Source organism: Vulpes vulpes, chromosome 7, assembly GCF_048418805.1.
Source record: "Vulpes vulpes isolate BD-2025 chromosome 7, VulVul3, whole genome shotgun sequence".
NCBI classification, from domain to species: domain Eukaryota; kingdom Metazoa; phylum Chordata; class Mammalia; order Carnivora; family Canidae; genus Vulpes; species Vulpes vulpes.
In genome coordinates, this window is record NC_132786.1 from 12,484,820 (window position 1) to 12,507,584 (window position 22,765).

Below are 22,765 nucleotides of genomic sequence, written 5' to 3' on the forward strand. Positions count from 1 at the left end.
CAGTCAACCTCGTGGTGAAGAAGGCTGAAAATACAGTTTCCGGCTTGGGGGTCATGCCTTCACCTAACCCCTAGGCTTTTGATTTAGTTCTTCTTATAAAGCGATTTGGAGAATCCCTTTACTTCTCGAAGGGAAACTGAATTGTAATTAATTTCTATTCAGGTATATGACATTCATCTTTTTTTCTCTGAGATTGCCTCCCTCGTTATAGATGTTCAATGACTGCTGAATTGTTTTCTAAATAGAAAATTAATAGCAGCACAAACTGGATGCTAGATGTACAAATCAGAAGAGTTTCACCCTTTTAAAATAGCCCACCAATTAGTTTAGTATATCAATATGCCATGTTATTTCTTGAGCATTACAGATTAAAGTAGTCACGTTAGATTCATGTAACATGGTCAGATATTTTTTAAACTTTTTTGTAAAAGAATTTTATTTATTTATTCATGAGAGACACAAAGAGAGGCAGAGACATAGGCAGAGGGAGAAGCAGGCTTCTTGTGGGGAAGCCTGATGAGGGACTCAGTCTCAGGATCCCAGGATCATGACCTGAGCCAAAGGCAGACGCTCAACCACTGAGCCACCCAGGTGCCCCAACATTGTCAGATTTTTAGTGAGCACTATTGCAAACAAAGCCTTTTATGATATACACAAGATGAAAAAAAGTTGTTATAATACCATTAACTATTACAGCCAGGGATGCCTGGGTGACTCAGTGGTTGAGTGTCTGCCTTTGGCTCAGGTTGTGATCCCGGGTCCTGGGTTCGAGTCCCACATCGGTTTCCCCACAGGGATCCTGCTTCTTCCTCTGCCTGTGTCTCTGCCTCTCTCTCTGTGTGTCTCTCATGAATAAATAAATAAATAAATACTCTTTCTTTAAAAAAAAACTATTAAAGCCACTTTTCATAATTAAAATTCAAAAACAGAAGAACTAGAATGTATTGTCCCTCTGATGATCTGCAACATAAATGCACACCGACACCATCTATCAATGGGCAGAAATAGTTATCATTTATTAAGCATTCATAAAACATACACTAGCTGATTTCAATTGTTATTTTCTATGTCCCCCAACAATTCCGCAAGGAGGGATCTTTGTTCTCACTCTTAAAATAACACATCAAAATTCAGAGAGGTTAGGTAACTTATATTTTGACACTGAAATCCCAGGTGTTTGGTAACATCAAGAATTTCTTTGTTGAGTGTTTAAAGAATGAGGGATAGTGTGTAGGTACAGCCTGACCTAATCAAATGTTGGCGCAATAAAGACTTGATGTATAAAATACGTTCTTCTCTCTTATTAAAGTGCATGATGCACAGGACTGACAACTCTGAGTATTTTTGAGAAAGGGTTCTGTCGTAGTATTATGCTTTCCAGATTGATTCCAGTTGTCTTCCTAACTGAAGGCATTTACATGAAAACAAGACTTTGTTTCCAAAGAGTGTAGCTGTTGCCTGAAGTCATGATGCTCCCTTTGGGTAGGACAATTACTTCCATCATAACCAATTGAGAAATAACATATAGAAGCAAAATTGGTTCTAAATTAATGGCTTTTAAAAGTTTCCCAGGGAGCTGTCTTAACATTTTTATGTTCCGTATCAATTTCCAGCATGAGAACATCGCAAAACTATACTAAAAGGAAAGTCAAGGTAACCGTGAGAAATAAGTTTTGCCATCTGGATTAGAGAAAAGCTAAAGCAGGATTCGTGCTGATAAATGTAGTAGTGGTGGTTTGTTGTACCCAAGCAAGAGTCTCTCTCCAACTTGGTGAGCATCTCCACCTGGGACATCCTTGCATGTAATGTCATTATCCCAAGGACCCAAGTTCCATCACTAAGCTGATATGAGGGAAAGATTTAGATACACAGCCCTCCGAGCAAAGGGTACTAACTTGCACTTTCACACAGCATGCACGCCTCTCTCCATCTTCTACCTTGCAATTGTAGACGACTAACTGTTCTCTGCATTTTGTAAAATACCTAATGTTCAGAGTGGGAGGCATTTGAGAGTTCTCAATTGATATTATTTAGAGACTGGAATTGCTCTTGAACCATTTGCAATCATTATGGTTGAATGCATATGTATGTACGCATTTTACCCAAGCCCACATTCCAGACATCGCTTTGTCATGACTGGCCCAACCCCAATGTCTAAGTATGTGTGCACCTTCGAATTTTGTTGGTGTCATTACTGACAATAATAATCCTATGTACGTTTAATTAAGGGAGTTAGTGGATGTTAATGCTATAAAGAGCCAGGTATTAACTAAAGAAAACAGATCAATCCACAGGGTATAAATACCATGTAGGTGTTGAGCAAAAGAAACTAGAAGGGACCTGGGATAGTCAAGATTTGATGCATGACCTTGGGACTGTGCAGTTAATGCACTTTCCCAGACTCACAGGTCAGAAGGGTCTAGAAGAGCCTCACTATGAAGGCACAGAGCCTAAAGCAGCCAACATGAGAAGGCATAGAGTTAATAATAATTATTAAATCAATAGAGGTATAGGCGGTTAATATTTTATGTTTAATAATTATACTAGCAATTATAATCCTTATGAGTTAATGATTGCTACTAATGAGTTAATGAATGATTTACAGTGATAAATGAATCATACAAAAATTGGAACAGAATTCTGAAAGAATGACTGGCATGTATAAAACTAAAAGAAGGAATAAATTTCAAGCTCTGAGCCTCAGCCATAAACTATGACTGAGGAAGGATTTTGTGTCCTCAGTGCTTGGCACAGCCTCTGACACATCATAAATACCAAATAATCTTGGCGAAATACATACTAGTAGGATAAATATGTGATCATTTGAATGACTGATGAGAAATCGGGTCACTTAGAGTTAAGACACCAGACTAACATCTCATATTCTTAAAAGTGGAGGCTGACAGACCAGGGGTCAGGATGAGAAAGCAGTGGAAAGGAACCCTAAGGCTTTTAACTCCTTCATTGGCCCAGCTGAAAATTCTTAGTGGGGGATGAGCCCATCGGGCACATTTGGTATTGTCATGACTGGAGTAGAGGGGCGAGGTGCTACTGGCCTCAAATGAGTAGAGGACATCTAGAGCTAAACATTCTACAATGCACAGGACAGGCCCCTACAACAAAAATTATGAAGCCCAAAATGTTGGTAATTCTGGATTTATGAAATCTTGGCCTAATTGAATGGACTCCTCTGCTCTTTCTGGCAAAGTCCTATCCATCCTTCAAAGTCCAACTCAACCGTTGGCCTCTTCTGAAGAGCCTCATTGAACTACCTCCTCCTTACCTCCTAATACAGTAATGCCATGAATTAAGCATTTACTATTTACAAGACTCTCTGCTAAAGGCTTCAGATAATCTCATTTAGTCCATGCCCAAGAAAATAGGAGGCATGTATTATGACCACCATTTTTCAAATGAGGAAAATGAATTGTAAACAGCATTAAGGAACAGATGCAAGTCCTCGTAAGTAGAAAGTAGCAGAGCCAAGACCCAAACTAGATATCCCACTGTGATATGTGTCTCACAAGTACAGAGGTAAGACATATTTGGTGGGGAATAACCATTGTTATACTTTTGAACAGGAGAAGATACAAAGATTCCTGGCCAGTCTGTAGATCCACCCATGAAAATGAGCAAGGATAAGGCAAACAAGTTTACGTGTTGAGGCTGACAGTGGGTGCCTTGGATGCACTCAAACAGAAGTGTGCAAAGGGTATAGAAATCATTGGCCAAAAGCCAAACAAATCGGAATAGGTGAGTTTAAATGATGTACTCACTAAACACATAGATGAAATGAAAGGATGAATAAATATAAGCTATGGCCCAGTGTTTTGACATGTCATGAAAACCTCACAACAGGCCACCAGAGGGCTGATGCTCAGTCTAAGTGCAGAGAGATGCGATACATAGGGCTGGGAAGCCTGTCCAGAGTCTATAATTCAGGAACAGGCTCTAGGAGAGGGCCTGACAAGAAAGATGCAGAGCCCTGGACCAGGAGGAGGAAGAGTGTGTCCGCTAACAAGAGCAGACCCAATTATGGGAGCCGAAGATGGGGATAGGAGAGACAGGCAGGCATGAACCCTGGGAAACAAGGGGAGCCCTGGTCCCAACTTAGAGTGTTATGTCAAGGAGGGAGTCATCAGGAAGAACTTGATAATTGGCTGACTGGATTCAGGTGAGGCCATGCAACAGGGATGGGAGCAGGACTGAGCATAGTTATTCAAGACAAAAGGCTAGTGAAACCTAGAGCCAGGTTGAGCTGATGAGGATCTTGCCCCCAACCCCAACCGAAAATGATGAGATCCATCTACATAGATAGATATAGCTTATATTATAAATAGGAAAAAATAATTATAAGTCCTGAGAGGAAAAAAAATAAATTAAATATGGGCATATGTTAATATTTCTCTAAATGTAATAGAAATGTTTTATACTATTTGGGCAACTTTTTTCAAAATCTGAAATTACTTTGAAAACAAAGTCAAAGTCCTCACGTAGCTCTTCCCAAGTGGGGGAAGAGGACCCCTTTATGAATGGGAGTGGTGCTGTTCTTAGTCATTTTCAACCAGCTTGAGCACTTTCTGCGCATGTCATCATGCTGGGTTGACCAGGTTGATGACAGAGGCCTCAGATTTGGTCCCACCATCAGAGAGACCCCAAATTCTCTCCCTGTCTGTCTACCTACCCAAGACAGTGTGGGAAACAGGCCCCTATTTCCTTTATAATAATACTGTTGAGACCATCGAATTGAGTGATGGATGCTGCATTAACTAGAAGGCTAGTTATCTGGGAAAAAACAAAACCCTCCAGTGGTCCTCACCAAATAATCCCTTCCCTAATCTCTCAGCAGCTATCTCCTTCAAAATCTTTTTAAAAATTTCCTACTGTGAATTAACTCTGTGTGCTTGAAAATATAGAGAGTATACTCAAATTCCATTCCCTGTGACATTTGGGGGCACTTCTCGAGTTAAGAGCCTCTCTCTATCCACGCATTTGTAAGCAGGAGCCAAAAAGCTGGCCTCCTACACAGAGGACTGAATATGCCTATTTTTCATGTGGCCTGGAAACCCCACTTGTATTTTGACATTAGAGGCAGTTATGGATGCTCTTAAACAATACATTTTCTAATTCTTCCATCCGATGCATTTCTAGCCAACTCTAAGTGGAAAGGAGGAAAAAGCTGATTACACATGGCCAGTAGCTAGAATCATTTAAGCTAAATTAATAGGGTCTATAAATAACTTTGTCCTTCCTTTAAAAGAAAAAAAAAAAAAAAAGATTGTGAGGTTAGCCGAACAATCAGAGGAATGGCCTATTTCCCCCTTCAGGTTGTCAGAACCTGAAGCAATCTCAAATTAGCTTCAGGGAAAATGTAATAACCCAGTGTAGTCTGCTGCATGCAGAGTGGGTGCGGTAAAGATCTGTTAACTAAAATTCCGACAGAACCTTTACCAACACATTTTGTCCATCTTGCTTTCTGTAGCTACTCGCATGTTATTCTATTTCATTTTAATGTGATTTCTTTACCGATGGATTACCAGTAGATTTTAGGCTTTGTGTGTTAAAGTAATGATTTTTTTTTTTACTTTAAATAATTTGTACAAGCTAAAATTAGGAGGATTTCTCGTGGAACTTTTAGAAGAATGTATCAGATGTCTTTGACTTTGGCACCATAGATTGATTTTAAGAGGCCCTATTATTTTATGTACCAAACAGGAAAAAAAAAAAAAAAAAAACACTACCAATTAAACAATGATACAATGTGTTCCTATTGTATTGAATTCTAGCATATGGAACCTGAGAAAGCTATCTTGGGTGTATTTAACACCGATTTTTATCATATATTACTGTTGTACATAGATATAAACAAAGGATATCTAAAAATACATTAGTGAATGTGTATTCCTAAAAGTTCTTTGGGTTCAGAGTCTGACTCTTGGGATGACTTCTGAACTCAGAGTTGTTGATGTTCATGTTTTTCCATGTTAGAGTTTTTCCATGTTGCTGAGTTTTTCCATGTTTTCCGTGTTGCTGAGGCAGTATATCTGAGAAAAAAATCTACAACAGAACTAAACTGCTTTGGTGCTGAACTTCTAGCAATCAGGAAGAGCTAGAGCACCCCTTTCCCTGCAACCATTTGCCTCCTAAGGGTTAAAAGAGTGCTCCATCCACTATTTTCTTTGGAATTCCCTTCCAAGCAGCTGTCACAGTCATTCTGCGACTTTTTTTTTTTTAAAGAGTTTATTTATTTAATTGAGAGAGAAAGTACACATGCCTGTCCACACAGGAAGGGAAGCAGCCAGAGAGAGACAAGCAGACAAGCAGACTCTGACTGAGTGCTAAGCCCCACACAGGGCTCTATCTCACCACCCTGAGCCAAAATCAAGAGTTGGAAGCTTAACCAATGGAACCACTCAGATGCCCTGCAGCTTATTATTTTATGGATGATTTTTTTTTTTTTTGCTGTGTTCATAGTTCAGGTGATGACAAATATACCAACTGTGGCCTGGCCATCAGCAATTTCCAGCACTACTGATTGCAAAATACGACCTAACATAGAGACGTTCAAATTTGCACCTGAGAACCAATCAAATACAATATACGGTTACTGAACTATCTCAATCGGAGCTGGAGATCTGTTTCCTGAATTGAGAAGACTCTCTCTTTCCAATTGTCACCTCAACTGAGAATTGAAACCCAGAGTTTTGCTACCTTGATTTCTTGGCAGACATCTTGAATTGTTACTGGGTTCTTCCCAGGAAGCTTTTGCCCCCAAATTTTTCATCCAAAACGTGAAGAAGATACTCATTCACGAGCGAGTCTTAAGCTACCTTGATGGATAACTTGCACCATAATAGAATGTCATGTATTAAAACAACCACCACAGAGCTTGGTAAGGTGCAGAAGTGGAAAGAAGTTTCACAGTCTGAATGGAATGTGAAACTTCCAGAACAAGTTTGGATCATGACCACTTGGCCCTCCCACTTCCAAAAGATGAGGTACCTGAGAGAAGCGCTCTATGGAAATGCAGTGAACCACAATGCCATGAAGGCACAGGGGAAGGAGACATGGGAGAAATGGGACAGAGCCCAATACAAAGTTCACTTCACTTATTCCTTCAGCCAGCCTATCAGGCAACACAAATTTATAGAACCTCTAATAAATGCAATATGCAAGCATTGGTGCTTCTCCCACTTTTGACCCACAACCATGTTCCATCAAAGACACAGATGGCTCGCCCATAATCCCTTAACTATTCTTTCTTCCAAATCTTACTCTTCTGATGTTTTAAGGGTAGAAAGACTAATACAATAGCATAGGATCAAATATTTCTCCCCATTTCTTACCTACATTAACAAAACATTTCTTAGGGAAAATCATTCTTCCAGAATGCGCAGAGTACCCGTGTTTACTCAGCTCTAGCTTTAAAATTCTTTAAAATCAGGTTTTTGAGAATTTTAGTGACATCTCAGGCTTTCCACCAAATTAAATTTGCATGACAATGTGTTTCAGATCCTCCAGTACCAGACAAATGCTGCTTATATTAATGGGAATTAAAGTTATTCATCCAAGCAGCTGAAAACTGCCCTGGTTTAACTCTGAAAGACTTTTTTTTTTTTTTAATTTTTTTTAATTTTATTTATTTATAACTCTGAAAGACTTTGATGGGTATCCTTTTATTTATTTCTTCTAGAAATGACCCAGCATTGAAAAAATTAGGCACTTTGTTACTTTTCCTTTGCCAGCCCAGAAACTAGGTTATTGCTTCCCATACTCCATATCAGAAATACCCACTGATATTTTTTTTTTAAAGAAATGTTTCTTGCTTGCATTCACTGTAGTTGTATAAATCACTGATGCTGTGCTGGATATAGGCCACCTCTATAGCCTGCTGAACAAATGATTAGACACAGAGTAGGGTGTGTTGGGCTTGCTGTGAAGTGAGCCCCCTGCTCACAGTGCCAGCTAAGAGACTGATTTGTCTGTTTGTTTTCCTGAGTTCTGGCCACTTGATATTAACTTGTTAAAGCCCATGTCCCTATCACGCATTGTTTTTGCTCCTGGCCAGACTGTCCTCACTTCTGTGGCTGGCTCGTTGCTGGCTGACAAAAAGACCCTCCTTAGCCCCCAGTCACCTCTTTGAAGTTGTCTCCATATAACTTCTCAAGAAATCTTTTTTTTTTTCCCCCTTGGAAGTTTTCTCTGTTTTGTTCTCTGATGTTGAAGTTGCCTCAAATAGTTAAATTGGCTATTGGTCTATTTATTTATCCTTGAAGCAATCTTAAAAAGCTCAATCTGCCCTTTCAATTTGAAACTTTAAAACACCCATGGGCAATCATGGCTTTTATTTATCCAGGTTTCTTATTTCAGCTATGTCGGTAGCACAGATACTAGAGGATGGGATCTCTGATGAGCTGAGGAGGCTGAGACTGGAACAGGGACACGGATGATACCACTGAGAGGCAGTCACTGGATACACACACTTGGTGACTTACATACCCAGCACGTGTGCCAGCTTAGAGGGGACTCAGCTGCCCACATGTGCACACCATGGGCAAGCTAGGGTGACCTCTCCACAGGTTGGTGGAATCCCAACAAGGCAACTGATGCACACGTAGTCAATCATCCCAAATCATTTTTATGGTAAAGATAAAGACAGGCTGCATTTCCCAAGCTGTTGAAAAACCAGCAAATCAACAAAGATGTGCTAACCTTTGATCAATATCCACATATACAAAGAAGTCTTGAGGTACATTAATTATGATCCCATCAACGTAGGAAATCTGCTAAACAAGATTATGGAGTTCTTGACAAGCATTCTTATCCAGCAGTTTCCTGCAGCAATCATCCTGTTCATTTGCTACCAGAGAGATGGCTGGACAAAGGTACTTGAGACCACATCCTAAGGATTATTTGCCAACTGCTGGGTTCTGTGTGCAAAGGCTTATAGTCAAGAAATTAAATTCCTTGGACAAAAGAGAAGAAATTTAAAAAAAAAAAACAACTCCTAGTGTAAATACACTGAGAACTCATATCTAAATCTTGCAAGGCTAGTTAAGTTCTAATTTTATCCTCTTCTTTTACCTCTTCTATTACCAACACTTTTTAAAGGGGGGTGAGCATTTATTATTTTAGTTTATGTGCAAACTGTAATCCCAGTAAGAAGTCAGTGAAGCCATTTAAAAATCAAAGTCAATGTTAACAAGACGATCTATTTCATCCCCCCCCCAATAGAAGCTAATGAATCATTGTGAATTTATTGTGGTAGAAAGACAGTGGCTGCTGGCAATTATACTGATGAGCAGAAATCCTCACAAGTGGGTACTTTAAAGCAATTATTTTCCATTTGGTTCTAAAAAAGCCTCTGAGTACAACTAAGCTTTGATTACCTGGCATCTGAAAATATACGTTCTCAGAGGGGTATTTGCAATGATTATTTCAGGGGAAAGAGAGTAAACAGCTACTGTTTGTGAAAGCTCAGTTGTGAGTCTCTTTAAAGTTTAAAATATGAATTGTGCAAAAGATGGAGCTCTGACTTAGCTGCCTAGCACAGTATTAGGTTATTACGTTGCCACATGGAAAGAGTCAAGAACTTACCGAGTTTCTGAGGATGGAAAAGGAGTTTAAACCACATCCTCTCAAAAACAAACTTCTTCAAACTCAAAAGCCAGTGTCATTTTTGCTAACAGACTCTCCAGCCTCCAGCCTCAACTTTATTCCTCCATTTCTTCTCCTTGGCTCCTTCAGGGTCATGAAGAATGCCGTGTCTGAGAATGACAGATAGTACAGAGCTCACTCGTACAAGATGATTCCTTCAAGAAAGGGGAAGCCAAAGGTCATCCAAAGAGGAAATCAAGTGGAGAGAACATTTGATTTATTTTGCAAGTGCAGAAAGGTTGGGCGTTCTTATAAGGAGGTATTGTGCTCCTTCCTGTCTGATTCAAGTTTATTGGTACACAGTGAAAGTCAAAAGGCTGTATTTAAGGAGTGAGTGAGGTGGATCAACCCAAGGCTAAAGGCTATAAGAAACAAGTGTTGAAATTTGTAAACTCAGCTTGTAACTCCTGGTATGAAGATGGTGGGCACAAGTACAGATGGACAGACTCAACTTCTTCACTGGTCTTGGGAATAATTTTTCCCCAAATGGTGGAAATATTAAGGAAAATGCAAGAGAAGAGGAGGTATACTGGACTGTGCAACGGAAGTTACCACAACCCAAATCATCACTTTCATGACCATTTAGAACTGCCAGGCCTATTACAGTTCAGTGGATGGCCACCAAACTGTGTGGACCGTGACGTCAGACCCACAAATGGAATCATTTGTCCCATTTTCCATAATTAACAGATTGCAGAGCTGGGGATAGCTGCTGAGTGTTTGTCTGTGTTTTGTTCTCAATATAAAGACAATGCATGTTCATTCTGAAGAAGGTCAAAAGTAGAAAAGATACTCTATTTCCCAAACTCACTTCCCAAAAGATTGTTAAATGTTAATTTCTTGGCTTTTTTACATATTGCTTTGCCTACTTGGTGTCATTTTCTGTTCTGCTTTTAAAATGTCATCATAGGGATCCCTGGGTGGCGCAGCAGTTTAGCACCTGCCTTTGGCCCAGGGCGCGATCCTGGAGACCCGGGATCGAACCCCACATCGGGCTCCCGGTGCATGGAGCCTGCTTCTCCCTCTGCCTGTGTCTCTGCCTCTCTCTCTCTCTCTCTCTGTGACTATCATAAATAAATAAAAATTAAAAAAAAAATAAAAAATAAAAAAAATAAAATGTCATCATAAACATTTTCCATAGCCTTAAAAACTACATATGAATATCATGCTTAATGTCTGCACATTATTTCAAATGTACTATTCCTTCCTTTACAGTTCGTTATGACTGAGCATTTAGAAAGTCTTAATTTTTTGACTATTATAAATTATAAATTATCCTACAAAAACATCAGTAATTGAATTTCTGGCCATAAAGCTATGAACATCTTTAAAACTCTTTACTCATATTCCCAAATTACCTTCTTAAAAGTTTGAAACACTTTGCACTTTAGTGGCCGGAGTGCCTACTTCATGACACATCCCAACACTGGATATTCCCTTTAAAATATCTTTGTGTATTTAATTAGTACAATTTATATCTCATTTTTGTTTGTAAATTTTGATCATGATATGAAGCAAATAATTTTCTTTTTTTTTGGCAAATACTTTTCTAACGTTTACTAATTATTTGCATTGTGTCTTCAGTAAAGTAAGCATGCATAGTTTTTGCCAATTTATTTATTGGAGTCTCAAGGTTTTTTTCACTGATTTTTAAGATCATGTCTGTCATGCTTAGTGCTGGAACCCAACTACTGGGTTTATTTTGTCTGGAACAAAATAAAAATAAACTTAATTACTTCTTTATAAATCTATATTATTAGGCAGTTTCATTTGTTGTAATGATTTTTCTTTGCCATCTTTTATTTAAAGTGCAAAGTCTAAGCTCTGCAAAATAAGTTGAATCTTTGCTTTTTCTTTTGCAAATTCTCCCATTGGGTTTAAGTAGGGAAGGTCCTGGCCAATGTAGAACCCAGATAAATAAATTCATTTTCTTTCTAGGCATTTGTTGGCTTAATATTTGTTAGATAAGAATGATCTAGAACTTATATTAATACAGGATAGGAGTTGAAGACACATTTTTGTTTAAAAGCAAATAACCTAAACCTACTTATTACATAACCCTTTCCTTCCCCAAGGACTTTTTTAATAGATCATTTTCACATATTTAATTCATATATATACTAAAAGGCCCCTTTTGGTATTATCCTGTTTCTTTGATCTCTCTGAAGATGCTTATGGTTGTATCACATTAAGTAATAGGTTACATCTTTGTACTGATTTAATATCCTGCAGCAATGATTTAACTCATTTTTAATCTTTTTCATATTAAATAATACATGTTATATATTTTTCCACATAACTTAAAAATATACTTTTAAAAATAAAGGTTAAAAAAATCTTGTTAGAAAAATACAAGTACTCTTTTTTTTTTTAAATGGTAAAGATAAGAAATATACACAATCAAGCCCAAATCACCCTCCCTACCCCTATTCTTGGTCCTTGCAAGAACAGTTTATGCTTTTAATTTATGCTTTTAATTCATTTGATAATTACCTCTAAGACTCAAAATACTACACTTTGCTAATATATTTTACAATTTGTCTATTCAAACATTATCTACTTCCAGCTAAATGAGGTGGCTTTCAACACTGTAAATCTCTCTCTGATTCCTCTATTGTGTTTAATCCACTATTACAATTCATTTCTCTGTTACCTTTGCAACTTTAAATAATATATTTTAATATTTATCTCTTGTTCAAACAAGTAGAGATTTTCTCTGGATTTCCTTCTTTGCACAATAAAGGGTTTAGTGTCCCTGTCTATTTCAATGCCTATCTCCCTCCCTCTACTTCCCAACTTCTCTCATCTGAACATTTATGTTCTATCACCTCATTTGTTAAAATTTGTGTTTTTGGTAATTCAAAAGGCCTAAGGCCTAAGGTCTAAGGAAGAGACAAGGATCCAACAAAAATAGAGCTACATTTCCCATTCTCCAGACAACGTGAGCTGAGTGATCCCCAGCAATGGAGTCTCTGAAAAACCTATAACAAGCATCCCTAAGAGGAAGAGGGAGCTCTCATCGCCTTCTAAATCTAGAGAACATGGGAGCATCACCACACAACCAGCCAGAAGGTAGCATTCTTTCCTCCCTCCCTTTTTCTGATCTTTGAGGGGTAGAAACCAGTCATCAAGGGAGGAAAAACTGTATTATAACAAGAAAGAAAGGAAGCCTTAAGATTAAAGCAAAAGGGAAGTTTGAATATTATATGAGATTGGACTTTTAAATACCAAGCCATGTCTTGTGATTTCTAGCCATGGAAAACCTTTCCACATTGCATAAAAATGACCACAACCTGTTCAACTTTTCATCCAGGAAGGGGAAAGAACTAACACTAAAAAGACCAATTTCAGTAGAAAGAGAAAGAGGGAAAAAAGTTATTTTATTATTATCTTCTATAAGTTTGTTTATAGCAATGATTGCTTAAGGGTTAGAATTCAGGTGAGAGGTTGGAGTACATAACTTTTGGTTTTGGGGGGAGGGAGGAAGAGAGGGGTAGAGGGAGAGAATCTTAAGCAGGCTCCACCCTCAACACAGAACCCTATGCAGGGCTCACAAGAGTCAGACACTTACCCAACTGAGTTACCCAGGCATCCCAGTACAGCACTTTCCAACCCCATTTCAACCCTACAGTTCTGTTTCTCACTTTTAAATTTACCTTTGATTGATATCTACATTATTTTAAATGTATAGATAGGACTGTATATAAAAAATAAAATGTAATTTTAAAAGGATGTATTTAAAATTTTTTAATTGAATCATCATTTCTTCCTAAGCTTCCATTAAAATTACTTTAGCTTCATGCCTAATATTTTTCAGATGATCAAGGATTCTAAGCTTTTTTTGTCCTTTAAAAAAATTCTGATTCATATAAAAACTAATACCAAAAATTTATAGAGGAGCTAATTTTTTTAAGTCCTCACTGCATCTCCATTTTGATAAAAAATTTTAGCCCTGCTTATTCCTTTCATGATCTTTATAAAAGAATTCTGTATAAAGACTTTTAAATCCACATGTTGTCCACATGAATTATTTCAAACAATAGAATCTACGGGAAAGTACATTACACAGTATGACCACAACATGCTAAGGATTGCTAGTGAACAGATGATCATTTGGTGGCTGGAGTCACCGTGGCTCCATCAAAAATACCATTTTCCTTTCAAGTTCCTATTATTTATAGAATCACTATCATCTGGCCCTCTGAAGAGCCTTTCCTATCCTACCCCTAACACTCTGCTTACATTTTCTGCTCTTCAAAAGGGATTTAAGGCACCTTAAAATAAATTCCATGTACACAACAGAGTTTGGGGGGAAAATAATATATTGAAGATATAAGAAAAAGAGAGCAAAAATGCTAAGTGTGAGGTTTGACATAATTGTTGCGATTGCCGATTCAATTTTGCTCTGAGTTTCCTCAGAGGCAAAATCCCAACATGTTGAGTGCTTCTACTTATTTGTTTAATGAAAGCAAACCAATTTTGAGAGAGAGAAAGGGATAGAGTTAGAGGTCATGCATTTCTTTCCTATCTATAAGTTCAAATGAAACTGTATACAGAGAATGATGGGTAATGTGTCTTTGACCAAAATTATCTTTGACCAAAATACACACAAAACCAAAGATAAAACCTTTAGAATTAATTAACTTAGTGAAGGTGGTTGTTCTGGGGATAAGGTAATAATATGAAACAAGTATATCATTTTCTAGGGCTTTGCCCTGATTCAAGGATAGGGTGTGGATTACGGAGAGAAGTGAGTGGAAATCATGTTTTATAGACTGATAAGGTACGGATCTCATAGAGTTTTAAGTCTACTGATATTGTAGAGTTTTAAGAAGGAGTTGGTTAGCAGATGGTCTGAGATCAAGCATTTTGGCCAGAGTCCAGAGAAGTAGCATTATGTGTTATATGCAAGCCATATGTTCAATACCACAGTGGTGGGTGGCAATGTTAATGTCCCTGGTTCACAAGCCATACCTTCAGAGACGTGGCCGGGGCATGTCCACCATATTCATATAAGTGGAAGTTCTACTATCTTCCACATGTCTCTGAAAATATATTGATTTCTTTCTAAGCTTTAAGTCAATAAAGTTGCATTAGTCTGACAAGGACATAAGTTTCCAACACTCTTCTATGAAAAGGCTTATACTTCAAGCCCTTCAAAACGAAAAGCCTTCTTTCCAAAAGCAAGTTTATGTCTATTCAAACTTTGGAAGCATAAGTATAAATTATAAAATTTTTTCAGTGTGCTGTTCTTTCTCTAAGTTTTAAAAAAAATAATCCCCTTAGCTCCTTGGTATTTCAGTATTTCAAAGCTTTTAAAGCCAAACTCCCAACGTAACCTGCTTTATTAAAAAAATGTTCATTTGTTTCAAAGTGTTGTGATCATACTAATGTATTTTAAAAATCAATTAAACTTAATCCAAACATCTCAAGAGGGAGGAAGGTTTACTCCTTTTTCATCTAAACTCAGACACAAAGCCCTTCAGTGAATGCGTTTTCAAGCTGTGCTGGGAATATGTAATGTCCAGGCAAACTGCTTAAATGTCATCCAGCAAGATGCAAATCCAGCATATAGTCTGGAGGAACAAATGTTTGAAAGTCTAACACACCCAGATTAATGGTGAGCCATAGTTATATACAATGATGTCATTATACCAAGAGAATGCTAGCCAGATGAATTTGCAGAACAACTTGGAAAACTTAATTGGAGTTTTCTTGGCTAAGTATGAAACATATAACCGTTCAGGACTCTCTTTAAAATAATTAACCAAATTGTAGAAAAGTGTTTTATACTAAACTCTGAAAGGAGGTCACAGTCATGTTTTGACAGCTGAATAAGAATCAAATAAAACCAAATCGTTTACTAACTCTAATACACCCTCAGCTGTCTAAATAGTTTTAATAGGGACAGGAAAGTAAAAAATGCAAGCTCACCAAACAGGGCCGTCCTAACAGATGAAGACAACTGCACCAATTACATCGGTTAAGCACTTTATTCTCCTAAAGTCATGATCTCTCCACAAGTGAAAAGTCATTTCTCCCAATAAATCTCTTTGCTGACCATCTTTGCTTCTATAGCCTGATTTAAATATCTGAGTGTCTTTTGCAAACCTACCTCCTACTTAATGAATTACCAAGCAGATCCTGACTCCTTATTCAATGCACTGTTATGTATACTAAGGAAGAATCCAAATTTGTTACAAAATACATCTGTATAACAAATAGCAGCCAGGGTGGACAACTGCAAACATCAGGAATATCATTATATAAAACAAAGTGCATAAGCATGAAGAAAAAAATAAGCGGGTTGAAAATAAATAGACAAAAAAGGGTTGTTTTAATTTTTTTTTATTTATTTATGATAGTCATCAGAGAGAGAGAGAGGCAGAGACACAGGTAGAGGGAGAAGCAGGCTCCATGCACCGGGAGCCCGATGTGGGACTCGATCCTGGGTCTCCAGGATCGCGCCCTGGGCCAAAGGCAGGCGCCAAACTGCTGCGCCACCCAGGGATCCCAAAAAGGGTTGTTTTAATTCAGGATTATAGATTATATTTTTCTCCATTTTCCAAAATACCTATAATGAGATTTTATTAATTCTATATAAAAGAGAGTATCTTAAAGATTGCCTTACAATATAACTGGGGAAGAAAAACAAAAGTGCACAGAATGAGTCAAAAACATTCAAAAGTAGCATATCAACACTTGAAATAAATAAGTGTATCAACGTGTGAATAAAATAAACTCAAAACTGTTAAGTGAGAATCAACCAAAAGTTGGTTCCATGTGGCTTCCTGAAGAAAGTGACTTTCTGGGCTCTGGGAAATCAAGTTATCCTGCCGCAGAGCATGATAAATTCATGAGGCTACCAGAAAAGCTGGAGCAGATGTAATAGGAGTTTATAAGAATGCTGAGTCTGCAGGATGGAAGACAATTGCCTACACACTGCAAGGGTATGTAAGGAAAAAACGATAGTTTTTCAAGAGCAATTGGGTGGCAGGAAAAGCTTTGTGCCAGAAATTAAATGACCTAAATTTTTGTGTGAGTCCTGTCATTTTCATGACTGGATAATCCACATGACTTTTCAGAGTCTCAATTTCCTCATCTGAAAGATGATAACGGTAATTATACATATCTCCCACCGTCCTTCATTATATCATATCAAATGATATGATATTTCCGACTACAAAAATATAAAGTGTTACTTGTATGAAAGGGGTTTTTATGAAGAATGTGTTAATATGCATCCCCAGAATATCCCCACGGCCCAGGTCTTACCTCTAGACTTTCCATACACTCTTCCAAATTAACCATATTCATACCTAGGGCTTCAACCACCATCTATCCATAAGGCTGATGGCTTTCAAATCAAAATTTCCTTTTTTTTTTAAGATTTTTATTTATTTATTCATGACAGACACACACACACACAGAGAGGCAGAGACACAGACAGAGGGAGAAGCGGGCTCCATGCAGGGAGCCCGAAACGGGACTCAATCATGGGTCTCCAGGGTCACTCCCTGGGCCGAAGGTGGCGCCAAACCGCTGGGACACTGGGGCTACCCTGAAATCAAAATTTCTAACTCAGATCTGACTACTTATTAGATATTTCCACATAACGATCCATGTGCCCTTAAAATCAACATGTCCAAAACTACTTACTGTTCCTCCTCTAAAATCTGCCCCATACCTAGTACGATCTGTCTGAGTAAAATGCAAGGTCAACACAATCCCTGTCTTGGATCAGGTTCTGCAGGAGATGAATGAATGTTCATGTGCAGTCGCACAGTAAGGAAGTGCTCCCAGGAGAAAATGCTAAGGGGGGAAAAAGGGAAAGATGACTATGGAGAAAGAGGAAGCCAAACAACCGTATGATTTCAGCAAAAGATCTAGCCTCAGCCTGATTCCCACGTGGACAGTGTGTATGACATCTCTCCATTTGTGCCACCTCAAGGGAAGAGAGCCGAGCTTCCATATTCCTGTACAGTCTTTGGTTACAAAGCCATGTCAGAGTCGGGCTAGGGAAACTTAAGCTCCTAGGCACTTCCAGTTCTGTATACCTGTGAGTAAAGGGGCTCCAGAGGCTGTTGAGTAGTCTTTCAATGAGGCAAAACAAACAAACAAACAAACAAACAAAAAAAACACAGACATTTGAGGAGGGACGTAGAGATCCCTGAGCATGTAAATAGGGTTGGTGTGGTTAACATCCCTTGAAATATCCGACCCAGAAGCCTATGAGTCACCCTGGAGTCTTCACTCTTATTAATCCTGCGCATTGTATCAATCCTCAAGTCCTGTAGAAGTACATTATTTCTCTCAAATCAGTTCTGATCACTCTTTTGCTATACTTTGAGTCCTCATCATTTCTAGCTTGAACTACTAGAGAAGTATCCTACCTGACCACTATGCTTCTTTTTGAAGCCCCCACTGAACTGAACCACTAAATTGTCCTCAAAGGATAGGGAGACCAATATTTCAAACCACGTAAGTGGATTTGATTTGTTAGTCCCCTCGTTAAAATCCTTAAAGATTTTACTTATTTGTTTGTTTGTTTAGAGAGAGCGAGCAAGAACAGAAGGAGGTGCAGAGGGAGATGGGGATAAAGAATCTCAACCAGGGGATCCCTGGGTGGCTCAGTGGTTTAACGCCTGCCTGCCTTTGGCCCAGGGCGTGATCCTGGAGTCCCGGGATCCAGTCCCACATCATGCCCCTGCATGGAGCCTACTTCTCCCTCTACCTGTGTCTCTGCCTCTCTCATGAATTAAAAAAAAAAAAAGAATCTCAAGCAGACTCAACACTGAGCATGGAGCCCAACACAGAGCTTGATCTCACCACCCTGAAATCATGACCCAAGCTGAAATCAAGAGTCAGACACTTAACCAACTAAGCCACACAGGTGCCTCTCTCTCCATAATTTAAGATGAAATTGAAACCTCAGCTTTTCGCACCCAGCCATTCATGTTTTGACCTCTATGTTGTCAGCTCAGCAGTTTTCAAACATTCTGTTCTCAGGACCACTTATACTCTCAAAATTTATTGGAGACTCCAAAGATCTTTGGATTATGTGGGTTACAACTACTAATAATTACCATATTCAAGATTAAAACATGTGCTTATTTAATTTTATATTACTGTTGAGGTAGAGGCCTCCCTTGGTGCAAAATTCACCAACAACCTGCTCACAACATATAGGGATCCAAGCCACCAAATCCAACACCACTAAAATTGGGCTTCTCTCTCTTTTCTTTTAAGAGTTTATTTATTTATTTATTTATTTATTTATTTATTTATTTATTTATTTATGCTACACACACACACACACACACACACACACACAGAAGCAGGCTCCATGCAGAGAGCCCGATGTGGGGCTCGATCCCAGGATTCCAGGATCACTCCCTCAGTCGAAGGCAGGCGCCAAATAGCTGAGCCACCCAGGGATCCCCTAGAATTGGGCTTCTCAACCCCCATACCTCCTCCCAGAGCAGATTATGTGTCCTTCCTCCCTTCCACTCTCTCTTTCTAGGGCAGGAACATGTACAGATCTGAGAGCTTTACATACCTCCAAAGGCACAAATTGTACCCAAGCCTCTCACACCAATTATAACTCCATAAGCCTCTCCAATTCATGACTCTTGAATTAGCACATTATACTCTTTGGTGTAATTATGCCTCTGTTCCTGGTCAAATCATTCCACAACCCCTAATCCCCTAGATTTCCAGTCTGATTTACAGCAGAGTCCTCCTCTGCACTCTAACCCAGAGAACGTTAACACCCCCATGCATGCTTCTTCCAAAGAATGAGAAGAAGAATTCTTACCCTAATAGTCAAGTATCTTGTTTATTCTTCCCTCCACTCTTCAGTTCTTTGAGGCCAGATGCCGTGGCTTAGTTGAATTTTTACCCAATGTGCCAACTCATCCCTATATATGGTAAATAGAAGGCAGTTGATAAATACTTGCTAAATGTCAATAAAACATCACGTGGTAGTACACTGGACTAGAATCAGCATTGGGTACAAGGGTTAGGTTGTAAAAAATAAGTTGAGAATGGAAGTGGGAGGCACTTCAATAAAGAGTGTTTGCTTGTCTGTTGGAAAAGGGGATAAACCAGAAGAATGGAAACCAATTAAAAGACTAATGAAATAAGTACACAGGAAATATTAGAGGCCTAAAGAAAGTAAAAATGGAGAAGGGGGGATATAATTGAGATGGATCTAGCAGGTGGATTAAATAGGACAATGTTCTCAAATGTGGTGGTAAAGAGAATGAAGAGAATGAAGACATTTGCAAGTTGCTAAAACTGAAGTAGTATCTGGTCATATGCTTTTTTGTTTATTAGAAAGAACATAAGCTTCAGAGCTTGATTTGAACTTTGGTTCTTCCATTTCAAAACTATGTAACATAGAAGAAATTTCTTAAATTTTTTTTGTAAAAAAAATGTAGCGGATCCCTGGAGGGCTCAGTGGTTGAGCTCTGTCTTTGGCTCAGGGCATGATCCTGGGGTCCTGGGATTGAGTCCCACATCGGGCTCCCTGCAGGAAGCCTACTTCTCCCTCTGCCTATGTCTCTGCCTCTCTTTCTGTATCTCTCATGAATAAACAAATAAAATATTTTTTAAAAATGTAAAAGTTATAAGTAAACCTCATACATTATGGTGAAACTAGATATTATATAAATGACAGCTATCCCAGTGCCTGACACCTGATAAATTATATTTCTTTGTCCCCTATTTGCTCTTTTGTCCTATTTTGGATTTTGCGATTTCTTTGATGTCTGCACATTTTTGAGCTGAGGCTAAAGAGACGTTAGAGAACATCATTAGACACTGTACCTCTACCACAAATGGCAAATGATGAGTATCTTTCAGAAACACTTTATGGTGCACCAAGATGAGCACAAAATAAAATGAGGGGCTTTGCTAAATTTTGGGTGACTATATGACTCTAATTCCTCCTTATATATTCTTGTTTTCTCCTTTCTCCCCCTCATAAGACCTGCTTACAAACTGGACCATGAATTATTCATTGAAGACCCTAGCCACTACAGGCAAACAGCAGAATTGCACTTCCAGACACTAATGATGAAGAGAGCATTTACTTTTTTTCACTAGTTTGTTGCTTTTTTCATCTAAGGCTAAGATGAATGCTCAAGTACTGAAAGGAATATCCATGCCCCAACACAGTATCTCTCCATGATGACATTCTCTGGAGGCTCTATCTGGCCTCTGTGAGTCATTTGCCCTTGGTCAACCTTCGCACACCTCATCAACACAAAATAACCCACAGGCATTGTGCCCCATGACCTGTTCTTTTCCAAAACTCATTCTGTCTTCCTCCATCCCATCTTCTCCCATTCATACATTCATTCATTCAGTCTCCACACCGACCAAAGCAGCTCCCCAGCTATGCTCAGGAAATTAAAATTCTGATATATACAAATGTACACAGGTCTTCATGTATTTCTGTATCTGAAAGTAAGATAAGTATCCTTAAAAAAGTGATTCAATTTTTCAAATCTTTTTATCAATAATAAACATGGAGATAGATGCCTTTCCTTGATCACATTTTGAATGGCTTTTTTCCTCATTACCAACTCCTTTTTGAAGTTCTGACTTTCTCAAGCACCATTTGTAATTTCAAGATCTAAAGAGAATATGGGCAGCCTGGGTGGCTCAGCAGCTTAGCGCCACCTTCAGCCCAGGGCGTGATCCTGGAGACCTGGGATCAAATCCCACATCGGGCTCCCCGCATGGAGCCTGCTTCTCCCTCTGCTTGTGTCTGTGCCTGTCTCAATCTGCATCTCATAAATAAATATATAAAATCTTTTAAAAAAAACATCTAAAGAGAATAAACACATCGTTTTTCTTGACGTGGAACATACAGATCCCCTTTTGTGTCCCCAGAAGGAGTGCGTAGAGAATGATCTTTTCCTGGATTATTTTTACCAAATATATTTAATGGCATCAACAATCTAGCTTTTGAAGGAAGCCATCTCTTTTCTGGACTGCTGGATGCTTAGCCAGAGGAATTGTGCCACCAACGCTGGTGTGTCCTTAAAAAAGACATGACTTTGAACATCAGAACACTGTATATGTGCCATAGCTATAAGCAATGAAGCTATTACTGAATTCAAGAATAATCTTGTTTGTCAAAGGTAATGATATATGAAGGTAAGTAAGTCCCTAAGCTTTACTTAGAGAATATTCATTTTCTGAAATGTATCATGCTTGAAAGGCTATCACTTACAAAATTCAAGTACCGATATCTAACACCAACTGAAAGAAATAAAGGTTGTAACAGCTAAGGAGACTTTAGTTTAGTAAATTATTTTAGTTTCTAATAGAAGTTTAATTATGATTTTAGTAATTTGACCAGTATTCGTTTCCTTTTACTTAGTATAAGTTACGTCTCTGTAGCACAGAATTAAATGCAAGAGTCAAGCATTCTCTATTATTTAAGTAATGTGAACTTACAGGAAAGGACAGAAAAAACATTTTGCATTTATTTTTCAAAAAAAAAAAAAAAGAATAGAAGAAGCAAGGACATCTTAGAACAGTGTGCTGATGCCATAAGTCTTTCAGGTATATAGATCTTTCTTTCTGACACTCGACTGGCCTAGGACTTAAGAATGAAAAGTAGGAAGCCTTCTATGTTCCTGAATTTATCTGACTTGTCAAATCAACTGCATCTCAAATTTCTTCCAGAGCAATTATACAACATCTAATTTGGAAGCATTCCTGGGAATAAAGAGACAAGATTTCACATAAAAAAAATAACCTGATGGCTTAAATGTTAAATGTTCTAAGTTTAATCTACTCATTAAATTGAAAGCGATCTATAGGAAAGTTATCTTTCAGTAGAAGGAAAGCATGTATAAGATTCCATATTTTGGAACCTCCTTACTACTTTCCCAAAAGACTAAAGAAATAAAGAATGAAGACAGTTATTCCACACTTAGAAAATGAGTTAGAGGGCTTTGGGGGGAACTGGATAGCTAAACAAAAGGAGATACTGTTAGCATGAAAAAGGAGAGGAACAGGTGATAGCAAATATCAGTGCCTCTAAGTACACAATGATTGTTTCAAATACCTAAAGGACCAACACATGGAT